The following is a 22188-nucleotide window of genomic DNA, read 5'->3' as shown; positions in this document are numbered from 1 at the left end:
CATTATTGTTATTATAGAACATAGAACGGTACAGCACAGTACAGGCCCTTCAGCCCATGATGTTGGGCCGAACCTTTTCCGAAACCAAAATCAAGCTATCCCACTCCCTATCATTCTAGTGTGCTCCATGTGCCTAGCCAATAACCGCTTGAAAGTTCCTAAAAAGTGTCCGACTCCACTATCACAGCAGGCAGTCCATTCCACACCCCAACCACTCTCTGAGTAAAGAACCTACCTCGTACATCCCTCCTATATCTCCCACCACGAACCTTATAGTTATGCCCCCTAAAACTAATTAACCAGATTCTGTTATTCTAGAACTAAATTACTCAAACCTATTATTCTTGTTATCTGGAATGAAAACCCCATTCTATTATTCTAGAACTAAATTGCTCCATTCTATTTTTTTGTTATTCTGGAATGAAACCCCCCACTCTATTATTCTTGTTATTCTAGAACTAAATTACTCAAACCTATTATTCTTGTTATCTGGAATGAAAACCCCCATTCTATTATTCTATGACTAAATTGCTCCTTTTTTTGTTATTCTGGAATGAAATAACCCCATTCTATTATTCTTGTTATTCTAGAACTAAATTACTCAATCCTATTATTCTTGAATACCCCCCCATTCTGTTATTCTGGAACTAAATTGCTCCCACTCTACTTTTCCAGTTACTCTGGAATGAAATGAGCCTGCTCTGTTATTCTGGAACTAAGTTACCCCATTCTCTACTGACTCTGGAACTCCAACTCCACTGCTGACCCACACCAGCCGGCTGCTCAATCGCTGCGCCTGCGCCAGCTAACGGTAACACCTCGCGCCACCAAGCCCCTTCCCACAGGTCCATAAACCACCCACCTCCCTGGCCTGGCTGCTGCGCCTGCGCGCGCTTCCGCGGCTGCGCATTCGCCAGAAATGGGTGGGGGTGGGGGTAGGAGGAGCTTTGCCCATCCTCCCCTGCCAGTGCCGTCATGGGGGCGGGGCCAGCCTGGTCTCGCGATGCCAGAGCGTCAATCAGCCCAGTGTGCCATGACAACAGGAGCCGGCAGGATAATATGCAGAGTAGGTACAGGGTTAAAAAAAATGGGGATGGCTGCAGTGTGAAGGTGTGCATGTCGGGCTGCTGATATGGTTCTTGTGGGTGTTGTTTTAATTTGAAACGTGTTGTTGGTTCTGTCCTGAGTGTTTTTGTGTCAGCCGCCTGGCTGCTGGGGGCTGAGGTCCTGTGCCTGGGCTGGGAGTGGGGGAGTGGGGGAGGGGCAGCTGGAGGATGGGTGCAGTGGGTGGCAATGGGAACAGTTCCCACCAAGCAGGGATGGCGTTGTATCCTTGCACACAAATGCACCAGCTCAAGGAGATTATCCTCCCTCCCTCCCTCACCCCTGCCAGAGGATACAGCTGCATTCCAGAATGCTTTCACTCCTACTGCTTGAGTGCAAACTGTAACTGCACTACACAGCCAGGGGTCTATCTGTATTGATATAAAAGCAAAACACTGCGGATGCTGGAATCTGAAACAAAAGTGCTGGAAAATCTCAGCAGATCTGACAGCATCTGTGGAGAGAGAATAGAGTAAGAAGTCCTCAGCAAGAAGATCGTGCATATCAACAGACTTCTTCCTGTGTTTACCCCAGTCCAACGCCGGCATCTCCACATCGAGAGAGAATAGAGCCAACGTTTCGAGTCTGGATGACCGTTTGTCAGAGCAGTTGTTGTTGTGACTGTCTGATTTGATTTATTATTTGATTTATTACATGTATTAACATACAGTGAAAAGTATTGTTTCTTGCGCGCAATACAGACAAAGCATACCGTTCATAGACAAGGAAACAAGAGAGTGCAGAATGTAGTGTTACAGTCTAGCTAGCGTGTAGAGAAAGATCACCTTAATGCAAGGTAAGTCCCTTCAAAAGTCTGATAGCAGCAGCGAAGAAGCTGTTCTTGAGGTTGGTACGTGACCTCAGACTTTTATACTGTACTGGCTGAGTGTTATAACTGATGGAGAGAATGTGTGCTTACCACAAAGCTTGGCATTTCATCATCATACTGAGAATCTCAGAAATTAAGAAAGCAAAACAATGTTGTTCTCTTGTAAGTTCTTTTGAATAGTGTTGGGCTGTGTTGTAATTCAATAGCTTCCTTTCATATTTAAAGGAAATGGTTGCATCAGCTGAGCTGCATTAATCATTAACAAAAATGCCTTTATATGTTGTATCTGAGTTCTGCATCCTTTGTTTGCAGATTAACAGTGTTGACTGTGCAGGGTATGTGAGATGAGGGAGATCTGTAAAATAACCATATTTTATCAGATCTCTTGTGCCATGCATTTATCCATGCACAGAACTACTTCTCGGTGGCACAGCCTCACAGCCCCAGGGACCCGAGCTCGATTCCCGGCTTGGGTCACTGTTTGTGCAGAGTTTCCACATTCTCCCCGTGTCTGTGGGTTTCCTCCAGGTGCTCTGGTTTCCTCCCATAGTCCGAAAGACTTGCTGGTCAGGTGCATCGATCCATGCTAAATTCCTCCTCAGTGTACCCGAACAGGTGCCGGAGTATGGCAACTAGGAGAATTTCACAGTAACTTCATTGCAGTGTTAATGTAAGTTTACTTATGACAACAATAAATAAACTTTAAAAAAATTATTTTCTCCAGACTCCAAAAGGAGTCTGAGGGAGGGGATGTAGTCATTTGAGTTGCATTCTATCAAGCTTCCTCTAAACTTCACAAGTCACAAGCAAAGTGAATCTAATATTCATTTCATTGTTAACCTAAAAAATTCAGATCATTACTAATGTAGCCTGCTTATAGTGTCTGTTGAATGTCAGTGAAGAATGGATTAAAACATTGAATTATAGATGTGCACCATGTTGATGAGAGTCCAACAGGACTTAACAGGTGGCACGGTAGTACAGTGGTTAGCACTGCTGCCTCACAATGCCAGGGTCCCGGGTTCGATTCTGGCTTTGGGTCACTGTCTGTGTGGAATTTGCACGTTCTCCAAGTGTCTGAATGGGTTTCCTTCGGGTGCTGCGGTTTCCTCCCACAGTTCAAAGATGTGCAGGTTGGGTAGATTGGCCATGCTAAATTGCCCCTTAATGTCCCAAGATATGTAGGTTAGGCAGATTAGCGGGGTAGTGCTTTGGTAAGATGCTCTGTCAGAGAGAGATGGTGCAGACTCTAGGCCAAATGGCCTCCTTCTATGACCCTAGCCCAGTCTAGATGAGAGTATGAAAAGCAGGTTTTCTGTGCGAGACATTTTTTATTGGTGAACGAAAAAAATTACAGCACAGGAACAGGCCGTTCGGCCCTCCAAGCTTTCACCAACCATGGTGCCCGACTGAACTAAAACCCCCTACCCTTTCGGGGACCATATCCCTCTATTCCCATCCTATTCATGTATTTGTCAAGACGCCCCATAAAAGTCACTATCGTATCTGCTTCCACTACCTCCCCTGGCAGCAAATTCCAAGCACTCACCACCCTCTTGTGTAAAAAAAAACTTGCCTCGTACATCTCCTTTAAACCTTGCCCCTCGCACCTTAAACCTATGGCCCCTTGTAATTGACTTTTCCACCCTGGGAAAAAGCTTCTGACTATCCACTCTGTCCATGCCCCTCACAATCTTGTAGACTTCTATCAGGTCGCCCCTCAACCTCTGTCGTTCCAGTGAGAACAAACCAAGTTTCTCCAACCTCTCCTCATAGCTAATGTCCTCCATACCAGACAACATCCTGGTAAATCTTTTCTGTACCCTCTCCAAAGCCTTCTGGTAGTGTGGCAACCAGAATTGAACACTATATTCCAAGTGCGGCCTAACTAAGGTTCTATAAAGCTGCAACATGACTTGCTAATTTTTAAGCTCAATGCCCCGGCCTATGAAGGCAAGCATGCTGTATATCTTCTTGACTACCTTCTCGACTTGCGTTGTCACTTTCAGTGACCTGTATACCTGTACACCCAGATCCCTCTGCCTATCAATACTCGTAAGCGTTCTGCCATTTATTGTATATTTCCCATCTGTATTAGACCTTCCAAAATGCATTACCTCACATTTGTCCGGATTAAACTCCGTCTGCCATCTCTCCGCCCAATCGATCTATATCCTGCTGTATCCCCTGACGGTCCTCATCGCTATCCGCAGTACCACCAACCTTTGTGTCGTCCGCAAACTTACTAATCAATCCAGTTACATTTTCCTCCAAATCATTTATATACAGCAAAGGTCCCAGCACTGATCCCGGAGGAACTCCACTAGTCATAGCCCTCCATTGAGAAACGCACCCTTCCACTGCTACCCTCTGTCTTCTATGATCGAGCCAGTTCTGTATCCACCTTGCCAGCTCATCTCTGATCCCGTGCGACTTCACCTCTGTACCAGTCTGCCATAAGGGACCTTGTCAAAGGCCTTACTGAAGCCCATGTAGACAACATTCACTGCCCTACCCTCATCAATCATCTGTCACTTCCTTGAAAAACTTGATCAAGTTAGTGAGACAGGACCGCCCCTTCACAAAACCATGTTGCTTCTTGCTAATACGTCCACCCTCTCCCAGATGAGCTCAATGAATTCTATACCCGTTTTAAGCAAGAGGTCAGCGAGAGCATGCCCTCCACCCTGGAAGTCACAGATGAATCTGTATCTGAAGTCACCATTACAGATGTCAGAGCAGCCATCTCGAAGGTCAACCGACGGAAAGCGCCTGGCCCGGATGGAGTACCTGGATGAACATTCAGATCCCTGCGCTGATCAGCTGGCGGGGGTATCGCAGACATCTTCAACCTCTCTTTACAACAATCTAAGGTCCCAATCAGCTTCAAGAAGACAACCATCATCCCAGTACCAAAGAAGAGCCAAGCAGCGTGCCTTAATGACTATCATCTGATGGCTCTGACATCCATCATTATGAAGTGCTTCGAAAAGCTAGTCATGGCACGAATCGATTCCAGCCTCCCGGACTGCCTGGATCCACTACAGTTTGCCAACTGCTGCAACAGGTCCACAGCAGACGCTATCTCCCTGGCCTTGCACTCAATCCTGGAACACCTGGATAACAAAGCCAGCTCAGCCTTCAACACCATTATTCCTATGAACCTCATCTCCAAACTCCGTGGCCTGGGCCTCGGCTCCTCCCTCTGCGACTGGATCCTGAACTTCCTAACCCACAGACTACAATCAATAAGGATATGCAACAACACCTTCTCCACAATCATCCTCAACACTGGTGCCCTACAAGGCTGTGTTCTCAGCCCCTTATTATACTCCTTATACACCTATGACTGTGTGGGTGGCCAAATTCCCCATCATCTTGATTTTCAAGTTTGCTGACGATACCACCGTAGTGGGCCAGATCTCAAACAATGACGAGACGGAGTACAGGAATGAGATAGAGAATCTGGTGAACTGATGTGGTAGCAATAATCTCTCCCTCAAGTCAACAGAACGAAGGAGATTGTCATCGATTTCAGGAAGCGTAAAGGAGAACATGCCCATGTCTACGTCAATGGGGACAAAGTAGAAATGGTCGAAAGCTTCAAGATTTTAGGTGTCCAGATCACCAACAACCTGTCCTGGTCCCCCATGCTGACACTATAGTTAAGAAAGCCCACCAACGCCTCTACTTTCTCAGAAGACTAAGGAAATTTGGCCTGTCAGCTATGACCAACTTTTACAAATGCACTGGAGAAAGCATTCTTTCTGGTTGTATCACAGCTTGGTATGGCTCCTGCTCTGCCCAAGACCGCAAGAAACTACAAAAGGTTGTGAATGTAGCTCAGTCCATCACGCAAACCAACCTCCGATCCATTGACTCTGTCTACACTTCCTGCTGCCTCAGAAAAGCAGCCAACATAATTAAGGACCCCATGTACCCCAGACATTCTCTCTTCCACCACCTTCTGTCGGGAAAAAGATACAAAAGTCTGAGGTCACGTACCAACTGACTCAAGAACAGCTTCTTCCCTGTTGCCATCAGACTTTTGAATGGACCTACCTCGCATGAAGTTGATCTTTCTCTACATGCTAGCGATAACTGTAACACTACAGTTTGCACTGTCGCGTTTCCTTCTCTATGAATGATATTCCTTGTCTGTATAGTGTGCAAGAAACAATACTTTTCAATGTATACTAATACAGGTGACAATATATCAAATGAAATCAAATCAAAAACTTATTTCCAAGAGGGAGTAAATCCTGTCTCGAAGAATCCTCTCCAATAATTTCCCTACCACTGGTGTAAGGCTCACCGGCCTGTAATTACTTGGATTATTCTTGCTACCCTTCTTAAATAAAGGAACAACGTTGGCTATTGTGGGCGGCACGGTGGCACAGCGGTTAACATTGCTGCCTCACAGCTCCAGGGACCCGAGTTCGATTCCCGGCTTGGGTCACTGTCTGTGTGGAGTTTGCACGTTCTTCCTGTGTCTGCGTGGGTTTCCTCCGGATGCTCCGATTTCCTCCCACAGTCCAAAAATGTGCAGGTTAGATGAATTGGTCATGTTAAACTCTCCCTCAGTATACCCGAACAGGCGCTGAAGTTTGGCGACTAGAGGATTTTTACAGTAACTTCATTACAGTGTGAATGTAAGCTTACTTGTGACTAATAAATAAACTTTAAACTATTCTCCAATCCTCTGGGACCTCCCCTGTCGCTAATGAGCTTACAAAGATTTCTCTCAAGGCCCCAGCAATTTCCTCCATTGCCTCTCTCAGTATTCTGGGGTATATCCCATCAGGCTCTGCGGACTTGTCTACCTTAATGTTTCTCAAGAGCCCCAATACCACCTCTTTGTTCTCAACATGACCCAAGCTATTGACACACCCTTCCCCAGACTCATCAAGCACCAAGTCCTTCTCTTTGGTGAATACTGATGCAAAGTACTCATTTAATACCTCACCCCTTTCCTATGGCTCCACGCGTAGATTCCCTCCCCTGTCCTTGAGCGACCCTCCTGCTCTTTATATATGTATAAAAAGCCTTGGAAATTTCCTTAATCCTGCTGGCCAATGACTTTGTGACCCTTTTTAGCCCTCCTGACTCCTCGCTTAAGTTTCTTTCTACTTTCCTTGTATTCCACAATTGGCTTTGTGTGTTCCCAGCCTCCTACCCTTGACAAATGCTTCCTTTTTCTCTTTGACTAGTCTCACAATATCTCTCGTTATCCAAGGTTCCCAAAACTTGCCATACTTATCTATCATCCTTACAGGAACGTGCCGGTCCTGAATTCCTGAGTTCAAGTCCTCTCTGGTTCAAAATTTTCCACATTTACAATGTCAACTTTTGTGTTTGAGTGCTTTCACTGCAGTGACTTGTTGCATTGTGCTTTTGGAGAATTTGCTGAGCAAAGAATTGATGGAAATACCTAAAACAGATACTACTTTGCTCAATCCTATTGTCCTTGTTATTCTTGAATGAAATAACCCCGTTCTATTCTTGTTATTCTGGAACTAAATTGCGCCACTCTGTTATTCTAGAACTAAAAGACTCCATTCTATTATTCTTGTTATCCTGGAATGAAATGACCCCATTCAGGTCCATTGCCTTCACTCTAATTTTTATAAATACTGTATCTCCTGGCTGTTTTCTCGCTTCTCTCTGAAAATATAGACTTTTGCTGGGGCAGATTACTGGAACTAATAGCCCCATTTTTTGTCTTTATTCTTTCATGGCATTTGGATATCACCAGCAAGGCCAACATTTGTTGCCCATCCTAATTGCCTTCGGGCGGCATGGTGGCACAGCGGTTAGGCACAGCGGTTAGCACTGCTGCCTCACAGCTCCAGGGACCCAGGTTCAATTCTGGCCTTGGGTGACTGTACGGAGTTTGCACATTCTCCCTGAGTCTATGTGGATTTCCTCCAGGTGCTCCGGTTTCCTCCCACAGTCCAAAGATGTGCAGTTTAGGTGGATTGGCCATGCTAAATTAGTGTGTCCAATACTTTTCACTGCATGTTAATACATGTGACAATAAATCAAATCAAAAGATGTGCAGTTAAATGGGATTAGCCATGGGAAATCTGTGGGGTTACAAAGATAGGGCGGGGGAGAGGACCTGGGTAAAATACTCTGAGTCGGTGCAGACTCGATGGGCCGAATGGCCTCTTCTGCACTGTAGGGATTCTATGATTCCATGAACTGTAAGGCTCACTAAGCTATTTCAGAGGGCAGTTCAGAGTCAACCACATTGCTGTGGGGTCTGGAGTCACATGTAGGCCAGACCAGGTAAGGATGGCAGATTTCCTTCCCAAAAGGGCATTAGTGAACCAGATGGGTTTTTGTGACAGTGAAAGTTTTGTAGCGCTATTCCTGAGACCAGTTGTCAATTCGCGATCTTATTACCAAACTGAATCTGTCTGGCAAACGTTATCTCACACACATCTTGTTGGTACTGAATTGAAAACAACAACACCTATCATAATTGGAACTCTCAGCTCAGCATTCATCCCCTGGCTTCTTATCCTTGCAAACATCGCTCTGCCACACACCCGCCAAGTGATGAAAACCCACAAGCCGGTTGAAACCATCGTGCTGCACGGTACTTGCCACTCCATGATGACCTGCCTTTCATCTTAGCGCCCCATATGAAGCACCCTCACCAAGCAAGATCTACTGGCAGAGACATATTTTGGATCAAAAAATGGAAAACACGGGAAGTCACTGACCGATGGCCTGTGTCAAAACCCCATCTGTCGAATTGCAAGCTTTAAACCACCACGGCGAGAGTAGTCCATGCTAAATAGCTTCAGGATGGACCATGGCTCCTGTGCAGCCAACCTGCACTGCTGGAGCCACAGTACAAACATTTTATGCACTTGTGCCTCTTTACCCAGGTCCTCTCCCCCGCCCTACCTTTGTAACCCCACAGATTTCCCATGGCTAATCCCATCTAACCTGCACATCTTTTGATTTGATTTATTGTCACATGTATTAACATGCAGTGAAAAGTATTGGACACACTAAGTATTTGGACACACTAATTTAGCATAGCCAATCCACCTAAACTGCACATCTTTGGACTGTGGGAGGAAACTGGAGGAAATCCACATAGACTCAGGGAGAATGTGCAAACTCCATACAGTCACCCAAAGCTAGAATTGAACCTGGGTCCCTGGAGCTGTGAGGCAGCAGTGCTAACCGCTGTGCCACTGTGCTGCCCTAAGGCAATTAGGATGGGCAACAAATGTTGGCCTTGCTGGTGATATCCAAATGCCATGAAAGAATAAAGACCAAAAAAGGGGGCTATTAGTTCCAGTAATCTGCCCCAGCAAAAGTCTATATTTTCAGAGAGAAGTGAGAAAACAGCCAGGAGATACAGTATTTATAAAAATTAGAGTGAAGGCATAAGACACAAACAACTCTCCACCTTGGCCCTTCTACAGACTGAGCGGCAGTCCAATCATCATAAATTCAGCAAGTAAAGAGGCTATTCTTCGCCTTCAGGAATTTGCATTCACGAAGGAATTTGAAATCCACCAGCTGCCGTGGTGGGATTTGAACTCATGTCCCCAGAACGTTACCCTGGACTTCTGGATTACTAGTGACGTTACCATTACACCACTGCCTCCACTCAATTATATTACCCAGCTAACCATTCTTCAGAAGTCAGATGTTTGTGCAACAGTAATGCAGCCAAGTTTGATCCTGTCCTTATCTGCTAACCACGCTTGCATACTTACATGCACAACAGCAATCAAGAATGCAAGAGAATGCAAACTGAAAAGTAACCAAGTGTTTTGCTAAAAGCAAAATACTGCAGGTGCTAGAATCTGAAGCAAAAACAAAATGCTAGAGAATCTCAGCAGGTCTGACAACATCTGTGGAGAGAGAATAGAGCCAACATTTCGAGTATGGATGACCCTTCAGAGAATTTTTGCTCCTACATTTCCTCATTATTCCAAAGACACAATTAATGGTACATAGCAGCAGGAGGAGGCCAACCACTCCTTGAGCCTCTTCTATTTGTTCAATTAAATCATGGCTGATATGTGCCTTTATGTCATTTACCTGCCTTTGCTGCATATCCCTTAATACTTTTGCTTAAGAAAATTCAATCAACCTCCATTTAGAATTTTTCAATCGTTCAGCCTCAGTGGAATCTAAGGAGTAAGTTTCAAAGTTGCACTGTGCTTAGTGTGTCGTAGTGCTTCCTGACATTGCTGCTAAACATCAGAGTTCTACAAAAGGTCGTGAATGTCGCCCAATCCATCATGCAAACCAGCCTCCCCATCCACTGATTCTGTCTACACTTCCCGCTGCCTCGGCAAAGCAGCCAATGTAATTTAGGACCCACGCACCCCGGACATCCTCTCTCCCAACTTCCTTCGAGAAAAAGATACAGAAGTCAGAGGTCACGTACCAACCAACTCAAGAACAGCTTCTTCCCTGCTGCCATCAGACTTTTTGAATGAACTTACCTTGCATTAAGTTGATCTTTCTCTGCACCCTAGCTATGACTGTAACACTACATTCTGCACACTCGTTTCCTCTCTGAATGGTATGCTTTGCCTGTATAGCACGCAAGAAACAATATTTTCACTGTATCCCAAGACATATGACAATAATAAATCAAATCAAAATCAACACAAACATGGGATTGAATATAAGATCTTCCAGGTCTGTATAGTTTATTACCATACTTATCCACGAAACCTTTAAGTGAATACACTCATGATTTTTCACAAAGAGAGAGTAAGGACTAATTTTTAAATGACTTGATTAAAAAAACTTTCTTTTTAAAGCGCTGTCATCCAATTTGATCTTGTCACAGAGGAACAGTGTTTGGGTGGGGGGTCCATATCCAGAATTTCCCAGCAATACTTTGAATGAAAGCTCGTCAGTGTTATTAAAGCTACCTTTTTTAAAAAGCCTTTGTTGCTTCAAAATACAGCTTAAGTCAATGAAATCAAAGAACAAAGAAAATTACAGCACAGGAACAGGCCCTTCAGCCCTCCAAGCCTGCACCAATCATGCTGCCCGTCTAAACTAAAACCTCCTACTCTTCCGGGGACCATATCCCTCTATTCTCATCCTGTTCATGTATTTGTCCAGATGCCCCTTAAAAGCCGCTATAGTATCTGCTTCCCCTACCTCCCCCAGCATCGAATTCCAGGCACCCACCACCCTCTGTATAAAAGAAACTTGCCTCATACATCTCCTTTAAACCTTGCCCCTCACACCTTAAACCTATGCCCCCTAGTAATTGACTCTTCCACCCTAGGAAAAAGCTTCTGACTATCCACTCTGTCCATATCCCTCACAATGTTGTAGACTTCTATTAGGTCTCTGTCGTTCCAGTGAGAACAAACCAAATTTCTCCAACCTCTCCTCGTAGCTAATGCCCTCCATACCAGGCAACATCTTGGTAAATCTTTTCTGTACCCACTCCAAAGCCTCCACATCCTTCTGGTAGTGTGGCGACCAGAATTGAACACTATATTCCAAGTGCGGCTTTACTAAGGTTCTATAAAGCTGCAACATGACTAATAATCACAGATTACTTTGCTGTATGATCTGGTAAACTTTGTTTACAGAATTAATATTCTTGAAGTGCATTCAGCAACCAGGGCCTGCAGTTTGTTCTGTTTTGACAGACGTGGTCTAGCTTGGTACGGATGTATAATTTAACAAAGATTTGAGAGAAGCTCGTACAATTAAACAAGCAAAATGAGATAGAATTGGAGGGGCAAGTGTGCAGTTTTCCGTTCTGTTCTTTACCCCTATCCGGGAATTTATTGGTGTTTGGTTTCTTCTCTTCTGCAAACGGTACCACAGTTTGTGCTGATAGGATTGAGATCCCTGCCAGTATCATTCTATAGGAAATGATTAGAATGAACATGCATTGCAGTAACCCGTCACCTGATTTCTTCTTGCATTCAGCAATTTCTCACGCATCGCGTTTGTCATCAGAAGCTCATTGTTTGGAGGCTTAGGGACTGAAATTTGTGTTTTGTGACTCCAGTTGGGTGTGTTGAAATATTTTTATGGTTATCCAATTTTGAGGAAATGGTGTATAGAAGTTGAATACATGGTTTTGTAGAAATTGTAGGGCAGCACGGTGGCACAGTGGTTAGCACTGCTGCCTTACAGCGCCAGGGACCCGGGTTCAATTCCCGTCTTGGGTCATTGTCTGTGCGGAGTCTGCACATTCACCCCGTGTCTGTGTGGGTTTCCTCCGGGTGCTCCGGTTTCCTCCCAGAGTCCGAAAGACATGCTGCTTAGGTGCATTGGCCATGCTAAATTCTCCCTCAGTGTACTCAAACAGGCGCCGGAGTGTGGCGACGAGGGGATTTTCACAGTAACTTCATTGCAGTGTTAATGTGAGCCTACTTGTGACACTAATAAATAAACTTTTAAATTGGCGAAGAGTTTCAAAGTTTTCTCTTGTATTTTGACAAAGTAGATGAAGAGGATGCGAGTAGAAATGATAAACTGATTTCACTTGAGGAAATCACAAATTTAGAGTTTGTCTGGAAACTGGAATGATTTGGGGCTATTATGGTTTATTGTTTGTCGTGAGGGAAATTCATTCCAAAAGTAGGGAGGTTATGCTTTGGATGTACAGGGCACTGGTGAGACTACGTCTGGAGGGCTGTTCACAGTATTGGTCTCCTTATTTAAGGAAAGGTGGAAATCTGTTAGAAGGAGTTCAGAGAAGGTTTACTAGACTAATACCTGGAATGAGTTTGTTGTCTTGTGAGGAAAGTTTGGACAGAATAGGCTTGTTTCCTCTTGTGGGACAAACTAGAATTAGGGGTCACAGTTTAAAAATAAAGGTTGCCCATTTAAAACAGATGAGCAAAATCTTTTTAACTCAGAAGGTCAGGAGACTTTGAAACTCTTCCTCAAAAGGTGGTGGAAGCAGAGTCTTTGAATATTTTTAAGGCTGAGCTGGATAGATTCTTGATTAACGAGGGGGTGACAGGTTAATTGAACAAGTGGGCAACAATGTGGGGTTAACGTTACAGTCAGATCAGTCATGACCTTATTGAATGATGGAGCAGGCTCAAAGGCCAAGTGGCCGACCCCTGCTCCTAATTCGTATGTTCATATATAACTTTAATGAGGATGAAAGGCACTTTTGACAACTTGCTTCCAGTTCGCTAATTATTTACATATCATTGTACATGTGCAGCAGAAGCACATCGTGTTTCCATTTTGGGTAGACAAGTTCCACGTGTAGGTTTTATGTTACAGATGTTGGTCTGGGTTCAGTTTTCTTCCCAGAGCTGATTCAGTTAGTTTTTATAATGATTGTTTATAACATGAAACCGTCAATTGAAAATTCCATGAAAACAATGCAAGTTGCTATGTTGTCCATTGCTTCTGCTGATCTGTTGTTTCTCATTGAACAAATTTTTCATGGAATTATTGCCCGTTCCTAATTGAGACGGTGGTGGTGAGCTGCCTTCTTGAACCATAGCAGTCCGTGTGAAGCAAATACATCCACTGTTATCATAGAATTATAGAATCCTACAGTGCAGAAGGAGGCCATTCGATCCATCGAGTCTGCACCGACCACAATCCCACCCAGGCCCTTTCCCCATAACCCCATGCATTTACCCATCTCGTCCCCCTGACACTAAGGGACAATTTAACATGGCCAATCCACCTAACCCGCACATCTTTGAACTGTGGGAGGAAACCGGAGCACCCGGAAGAATTCCACGCAGACGCGGGGAGAATGTGCAAACTCCACACAGACAGTGACCCACGTCAGGAATCAAACCCGGGTCCCTGGTGCTGTGAGGCAGCAGTGCTAACCACTCTGCCACCGTGCCTCCCCTTGTTGGGGAAAGAGAGAGACCCAAGATTTTGACCCAGCACCACTGAAGGAACGATAATGTAGCCCCAAGTCAGGATGGTGAGTTGCTTAGAGGGGAACTTGCAGACAATGGTGCTCCCATGCATCTGTTAACCTTAGGAAGGTTAACAGTTGAAGGAGGCTTGACAAGTTGCTGAAGTGCAACTTGTAGATGGTACACACTGCTGCCACTGTGTGTTGAGAGTGAAGGGAGCAAATGTATCAGGTGATGTGTGGGGTGCATATCAAGTGGGCTGCTTTGGCTTACATGGTGTTAAGCTTGAGTGTTGTTGGAACCACATTGATCCAGACAGGTGGAGAGTCTTGCATCATGCTTTTGACTTGAACATTGGAGATGGTGGATAGGCTTAGAGGATCAGGAGATGAGCTTTTCACTACAAAACTCCCAGCTTCTCACCTGCTCTTGCAGCCACAGTAGTTATATGGTTGGTCCAGTTAAGTTTATGTTCAACTGTTGCTGGTGGGATATTCAGTTATATTAATGCCATTGAACATAAGAGGAGGGGGTTAGATTCTCTCTTGTTACAGATGGTCATTTCTTGACACTGAAGTGGCAAGTAACATTCACACCACATATTACACCAAGCCTGTATGTTGTTCAGGTTTTGCTGAAATAGGGTATGTGGGCTGCTTCAGTATCTGAGGAGACGTTATTGATACTGAACACTGTGCAATCATCAACAAGCATTCCTACTTCTAATCATATGTTGGATGGAAGATCATTGCTGAAGCAGCTGAAGATGGCTGTGCCTAAGACACTACCCTGAGGAACTCATGGAGCTGATATGATTGGCCTCCAGCAACCACAACCATCTTCTTTTGTGTAAGATATTACTCCAACCAGTGGACAGTTTTTCCCCTCATTCCCATTGATTCCAATTTTCATAGGGTTTCTTGCTGCCATACTCTGTCAGATCCTGCTGATGTCAAGGACAGTTAGAACATGGAATCCCTACATTGCAGAAGGACGTCATTTGGCACTTTGAATGTGCACTGACTTCAAAACCACATCCCACCCGGGCCCTATTCCCATAACTCCACATATTTGCCTCACTAATCCCCCTAACCTACACATCTTGGGACATTAAGGGACAATTTAGCATGGTTAATCCACCTAACCTGCACATTCTTGGACTTGGGAGGAAACCGGAGCACCCAAAGGAAACCCATGCAGACACGGGGAGAACGTGCAAACTCCAAATAGATAGTCACCCAAGGCCAGAATTGAACCCGGGTCCCTGGCACTGTGAGGCAGCAGTGCTAACCACTATGCCACCATCAGGTTCTTCTCACCTCAGCTTTTGAGTTCATGTTTGAGCAGGCTGTAATGATTTCTGAAGCCAAATGGCCCTGATGGATCCCAAACTGAGCATTGGTGAGTAGGTTATTGCTGTGTAAGTGCTACTTGATAGCACTGTTAATGACATTCCATCACTTTACTGAAGATTGAGAGTAGACTGCTGGAGCAGTAACTGGACAGATTGGATTTGTGCTGCTTTTTGTGGACAGGACATACTGGGGCAATTTCCCACCTTATAGGTTCGATGCCCGAATTCCAGCTGTGCTGGAACAGCTTGACGAGGGGGGTCTTTGGCTCTGGAACAGAAGACCACAGTGCTGCAACTGGGATGTTATCAGAGCTCATAGTCTTTGCAGCATTCTTGATGCTCAGCCATTTCTTGATATCAGATGGGGTGAACTGAATTGGCTGAAGACTGCCATCTGTGAAACTGGAGTCTAAGCAGAAGGCTGAGATGGATAATCCACCCAGCTCTTCTGGCTGAAGATGGATGCAAATGTCTCAGCCTTGTCTGTTGCACTGACGTGCTGCGCACCTCCACAATTGATGATTGGGATGTTTTTGAAGCCTCACCCTCTGATCATTTGTTGAATTGTCCACCACCATTCACCGCTGGATAGAGTCATAGAGTCATCGAGGTTTACATCATAGAAACAGGCCCTTCAGCCCAACTTGTCCATGCCACCCTTTTTTTAAAAATGCCTAAGCTCGTCCCAATTGCCCACATTTGGGCCAGATCCCTCTACACCCATCTTACCCATATAATTGTCTAAACACTTTTTAAGAGACAAAATTGTACCTGCCTCCATTACTACCTCTGGCAGTTCATTCCAGACACTCACCACCTTCTGTGAAAAAATTGCCCCTCTGGACCCTTTTGTACCTCTCCCCTTAAACCTATGCCCTCTAGTTTTAGACTCCCCTACCTTTGGGAGAAGATATTGACTATCTAGCTGATCTATGCCCCTCATTATGTTATATACCTCTATAAGATCACCCCTCAGCCTTCCACGCTCCAGGGGAAAAAGTCCCAGTCTATCCAGCCTCTCCATATAACTCAAACCATCAAGTCCCAGTAGCATCCTAGTAAATCTCTTCTGCACTCTTTCGAGTTTAATAATATCCTTTCTATAATGGGGTGAACAGAACTGTACACAGTATTCCAAGTGTGGCCTCACCAATGTCTTGTACAACGTCAACAAGGCGTCCCAACTCCTGTATTCAATGTTCTGACCGATGAAACGAAGCATGCTGAATGCCTTCTTCACCACTCTGTCCACCTGTGACTCCACTTTCAAGGAGCTATGAACATGAACATGTACCCCTAGATCTCTTTGTTCTGTAACTGTCCCCAACGCCCTACCATTAACTGAGTAAGTCCTGCCCTGGTTCAACCTACCAAAATGCATCACCTCGCATTTATTTAAATTAAACTCCACCTACCATTCGTCAGCCCACTGGCCCAATTGATCAAGATCCAGTTGCAATCCACTATGTCACCAATCTTGGTGTCATTTGCAAACTTACTAACCATGCCTCCTAAATTCTCATCCAAATCATTAATATAAATGACAAATAACAGTGGACCCAGCCCTGATCCCTGAGGCACACCGCTGGTCACAGGTCTCCAGTTTGAAAAACAACCCTCTACAACCACCCTCTGTCTTCTGTCATCAAGCCAGTTTTATATCCATTTAGCTACCTCACCCTGGATCCCGTGAGATTTAACCTTGTGCATCAACCTACCATGCAATACCTTGTCAAAGGCCTTGCTAAAGTCCATGTAGACAACATCAACTGCATTTCCCTCATCTACCTTCTTGGTTACCACCTCAAAAAACTCAATCAAATTTGAGAGACATTATTTTCCATTCACAAAGCCATGCTGACTGTCCCTAATCAGTCCTTGCATCTCTAAATGCCTGTAGATCCTGTCTCTCAAAATACCTTCCAACAACTTACCCACCACAGATGTGAGGCTCACTGGCCTGTAGTTCCCAGGCTTTCCCTTGCAGCCCTTTTTAAACAAAGGCACAACATTTGCCACCCTCCATGTGGCAGGATTGTAGAGCTTTGACCTGATCTATTGATTGTGGGATCGTTTAACTCCGCACACATGTAGTCCTATGTTGTAGCTTCACCAGGGTGTCATTTAATTTTCAGGTATGTGCTGCTCCTGGCATGTGTTCCTGCACTCTTCATTGACCCAGTGTTGATCCCTCGGTTTGGAAGTTATTACAGAGTGAGAGATATGTTAGGTCATCAAGTTCCAGACCGCAAATACAATTCTGTTGCTGATGTTAGACCAGAGCGTGTCATGGATGTCTAGTTTTTGAGCTGCTAGATCTGTTTTGAATCTATCCCAGTGTGAATGCAGGATGTCACCCCCACAAGAATAATGAGGTGGTCACTCCTACCAATACCATTATGGATAGATGAATTGTCAACCAGTAAATTGGCTGACGAGGTCATGTAGGGTTTTTTCCCTATTTTTGGTTCCCTCACTACCTGCCACAATTCCAACCTGGCGGATATGACCTTCCAGGACTTGTCCAGCTTGGTCAGTAGTGGAGCTACTGGGCTATTCTTCTTAATGGACATTGAAGTTCCCCCACCCAGAGAGCATTCTGTACTCTTGGCCTTGTTTCTGGTGCCTAGGTCGACCCTGGGTGGTCCCTCCAGTTTTATAGGTATTTGAAATTTCTCTTGGGTGGCTACTAGGCATTTCAAAGGACATTTGAATCACATTGCTATGGGTTTGTACTCATTTGTTGGCCAGACTGGGTGAGGACAGCAAATTTCGTTCCCTAAAGGATATCAACGAATCAGATGTTTTTTTTAATCCATTGGAATTGATTAAATTACAGCTTTACAGTCCCAGGAAACATGAACGAAGAACAGACACTGCCTTTCTTTCTGAAGTTAGTAACCATTTGCTGGTTTCATCAAAGTTTGGTTCCTCATATGTGAAATCTGGGAATTTGGCAAGGTCTCCTCCCCCATAGAGCCATTGCAGTTTGGCAATCCCCTCATCCATGTTTTTCTTGTATTCTGGACCAGCATCAACAGGGCCACCTGTTTTCTGGTTCTTAGTGTTGGCGTCACAGATCTTCTAAAGAGTTGTTGAATCAGGCCGAGGCTCTTGGTCTTATTAAATACCACCGCTGTAAACCCAATGTTTCGCCAGAGCTCAACAAAAAGGGAAGATCGCAGAATGATAGAAAACCAGAAAAAGCATTGCAGGATCATAGTGGCTTGGTTTTTTTTTGGCTTGATTAAACAGGGCAAAGCTAACACTTGTTTTTATAACAACCTGTTAGTTTCAAATGATCATCATTTACTGAGTTGAACTTGTTATTCCAGATTTATCAATTAATTGAGTTTAAGTTCCCCTAAATCCCAGGGGGACCAGTATTCTGGTGGGAAGGTTTGCTAAGGTTACTGGGGACGGTTTAAACTAGAATGGTTGGGGGGTGGGAATCAAAATGTGGTGACTGGGAGAGAGGAGGTTAGAGTAAAAATAAGAAGGGCTGGTCGGCAGTGTGAGAGGGAGGATAGGCAGGTGAAGGGGAAGGGGAGTGCTCAGAACGAAGGGTTGAGGTGTGTTTATTTTAACGCAAGGAGTATAGTGAACAAAATTAATGAGCTTAGAGCGTGGATCGCTGCTTGGAAGTGTGATGTGGTGGCCATTACAGAGACTTGGTTATCTCAGGGTCAGGACTGGATACTTCAAGTGCCGGGTTTCAGATGTTTCAGGAGGAACAGGGAAGGAGGCAAAAGAGGTGGGGGAGTGGCACTGTTGATCAGGGATAGTGTCACAGCTGTAGAAAAGATGGATGCCACGGAAGGATTGTCTACGGAATCTCTGTGGGGAGGTTAGGAACAGGAAGGGGTCGGTAACTTTACTGGGTGTTATCTATAGAGTAAGAAGTTTAACAACACCAGGTTACCCCAGTCCAACGCCGGCATCTCCACGTCATGTTATCTATTGGCCAGCCCATAGTAGCAGAGATGTGGAGGAGCAGATTGGGAAGCAGATTCTGGAGAGATGTGATAATAACAGAGTGGTCGTGATGGGAGATTTTAATTTCCCAAATATCGATTGGAATATCCCTAGGATAAGAGGTTTAGATGGAGAGGAGTTTGTTAGGTGTGTTCAGGAGAGCTTCCTGACACAGTATGTGGATAAGCCTACAAGAGGAGAGGCTGTGCTGGATTTGATATTAGGAAATGAACCTGGGCAGGTGTCAGATCTATCAGTGGGAGAGCATTTTGGGGATAGTGATCATAACTCTATCTCCTTTACACTAGCATTGGAGAGAGATAGGATCAGCCGAGCTAGGAAAGTGTTTATCTGGAGTAAGGGCAACTATGATGCTATTAGGCAGGAAATTAGAGGCATAAATTGGAAGGAGGTTTTCTTAGGGAAATGTACGGAAGAAATGTGGCAAATTTTCAAGGAAAATTTGTCTGGAGCTCTGCACGGGAATGTTCCGGTGCGACAGGGGAGTTACGGTAGGTTACAGGAACCGTGGTGCACGAAAGCTGTAACGGATTTAGTCAGGAAGAAAAGAAAAGCCTACAAAAGGCTCAGGGAGCTAGGTAATGTTAGAAATCTAGGAGAGTATACGACTAGTAGGAAGGAACGAAAGAGGGAAATTAGAAGAGCCAGGAGGGGACATGAGAAGGCCTTGGCAGACAGGATAAAGGAAAACCCCAAGGCATTCTACAAGTATGTGAAGAGCAAGAGGATAAGATGTGAAGGAGTAGGACCTATCAAATGTGACAGTGAGAAAGTCTGTATTGAACTGGTTGAAATAGCAGAGGTACTCAATGAATACTTTGCTTCAGTATTCACTGGAAAAAGATCTTGGTAGTTGCAGTGCAGACTTGCAGTGGACTGAGAAGATTGAGCATGTGGGCATGAGGAAAGAGGATGTGTTGGAGCTGTTGAAAAGCATCAAGTTAGATAAATCGCCGGGACTGGATGGGATGTACCCCAGGTTACTGTGGGAGGCGAGGGAAGTGATTGCTGATCTTCTGTCGATGATCTTTGCATCGTCAATGGAGACGGGAGAAGTTCCGGAGGATTGGAGGATGGCAGATGTGGTTCCGTTATTCAAGAAAGGGAGAAGAGATAGCCCAGGAAATTATAGACCGGTGAGTCTAACCTCAGTGGTAGGTAAGTTGATGGAGAAAATCCTGAGAGGCAGGATTTATGAACATTTGGAAAGGAATAGTATGATCAGAAGTAGCCAGCACGGCTTTGTCCGAGGCAGATCATGCCTTACGAGTCTGATTGAGTTTTTTGAAGATGTGACTAGACACTTAGACGGGGGAAGAGCGGTAGATGTAGTTTATATGGATTTCAGTAAGGCGTTTGATAAGGTGCCCCATGCAAGGCTTATGGAGAAAGTGAAGGGGCATGGGATACAAGGGGACGTTGCTTTGTGGATTCAGAACTGGCTTGCCCACAGAAGGCAAAGAGTGGTTGTAGATGGGTCTTTTTCAGAGTGGAGGTCGGTCACCAGTGGGGTGCCCCAGGGATCTGTTCTGGGATCCTTGCTCTTTGTGATTTTTATAAATGACCTGGATGAGGAAGTGGAAGGATGGGTTGGCAAGTTTACTGATGACACAAAGGTTGGTGGTGTTGTGGATAGGGTAGAGGGATGTCAGCAGTTGCAACGAGACATAGATAAGATGCAAGACTGGGTGGAGAAGTGGCAGATGGACTTCAACCCAGATAAGCGTGTGGTGGTTCATTTTGACAGGCCAAATAGGATGGAAGAATATAATATTCAGGGTAAGACGCTTGGCAGTGTGGAAGAACAGAGGGATCTTGGGGTCCGGGTTCATAGGACGCTCAAAGCGGCGTCACAGGTAGAGGCTGTGGTTAAGAAGGCGTATGGAATACTGGCCTTCATCAATAGAGGAATTGAGTTTAGAAATCGGGAGATAATGCTGCAGCTGTATAGGACCCTGGTCAGACCTCACCTGGAGTACTGTGCCCAGGTCTGGCCGCCTCATTACAGAAAGGATGTGGAAGCCATAGAACGGGTGCAGAGAGATTTACGAGGATGTCGCCGGAATTAAGTGGTATGCCTTATGACGATAGGTTGAGAGAGCCAGGTCTATTCTCCTTGGAGAGGCGAAAGATGAGAGGTGACCTGATAGAGGTGTATAAGATGTTGAGAGGTATTGATCGAGTGGATTCTCAGAGGCTTTTACCCACGGCTGAAGTGGTTGTCACGAGAGGCCACAGGTTTAGGGTGCTGGGGAGTAGGTATAGAGGAGATGTTGGGGGTAAGTTTTTCACTCAGAGGGTGGTGGGTGCGTGGAATCGGCTGCCGGTAGTGGTGGTTGGAAGCGGATTCGATTGAGTCTTTTAAGAGACTTTTGGATAGGTTCATGGAGGTTAGTAAGATAGAGGATTATAGATGAGCCTAGAAGGTAAGAAAATTGTTCGGCGCAACTTGTGGGCTGAAGGGCCTGTTTGTGCTGTACCTTTTCTATGTTCTATGTTTTAACTGGCATGGTGGGATTTGAGCTCACATCTCTGGAGCATTATTAGTCCAGGCCTCTGGAATACTGGTCCAGTAACATTACTGTGCTATCATTCCCTGATTTTTATTATTTCGACTCGGGAGCTGCAATGAAAATGTATCACCGTTCCTTCATTGCCACTGGGTCAAAATCCTGAAACTCCCTCCCGAACAGCACTGTGGGTGTACCTACAACACATTGACTGCAGTGGTTCAAGATGGCAGCCCATCACCACCTTCTGAAGGGCAACTATGAATGGGCAATAAATGCTGGTCGAGCCAGTGACACCCACATCCCGTAAATGAATTTTAAAAAATGTCTTGGAGATTACATGAAAAATCTGATCAAAGCCGATCAGCTCACTTCAGTAATTTGGATCTCCATTTGTCTCCTGGGCAGCGTAACAGTGTAAGAGTTTTAACAACACCAGGTTAAAGTCCAATAGGTTTATTTGGTAGCAAATACCATTAGCTTTCGGAGCGCTGCTCCTTCGTCAGATGGAGTGGAAATGTGCTCTCAAAC

General features: G+C 45.0%; 1 protein-coding gene across 3 annotated transcripts in view; it reads left to right on the top strand.

Annotated features, from left to right (window-relative positions):
- The first annotated feature begins 997 nt into the window (after positions 1-997).
- Positions 998-22188, top strand: part of clcn3 (chloride channel 3) — a 159461-nt gene continuing 138270 nt past the window's right edge. For all 3 annotated transcript variants that reach the window (XM_078215131.1, XM_078215128.1, XM_078215130.1), the window contains exon 1: positions 998-1066. The gene's annotated coding sequence lies outside the window, so the exon portion shown is untranslated. The remainder of the gene's footprint in view (positions 1067-22188) is intronic.

Source organism: Mustelus asterias, chromosome 6 (assembly GCF_964213995.1).
Source record: "Mustelus asterias chromosome 6, sMusAst1.hap1.1, whole genome shotgun sequence".
Classification (NCBI taxonomy): Eukaryota; Metazoa; Chordata; class Chondrichthyes; order Carcharhiniformes; family Triakidae; genus Mustelus; species Mustelus asterias.
The sequence above is the reverse complement of the archived record's forward strand: the minus strand, read 5'-3'. Positions and strand labels throughout refer to the sequence as shown.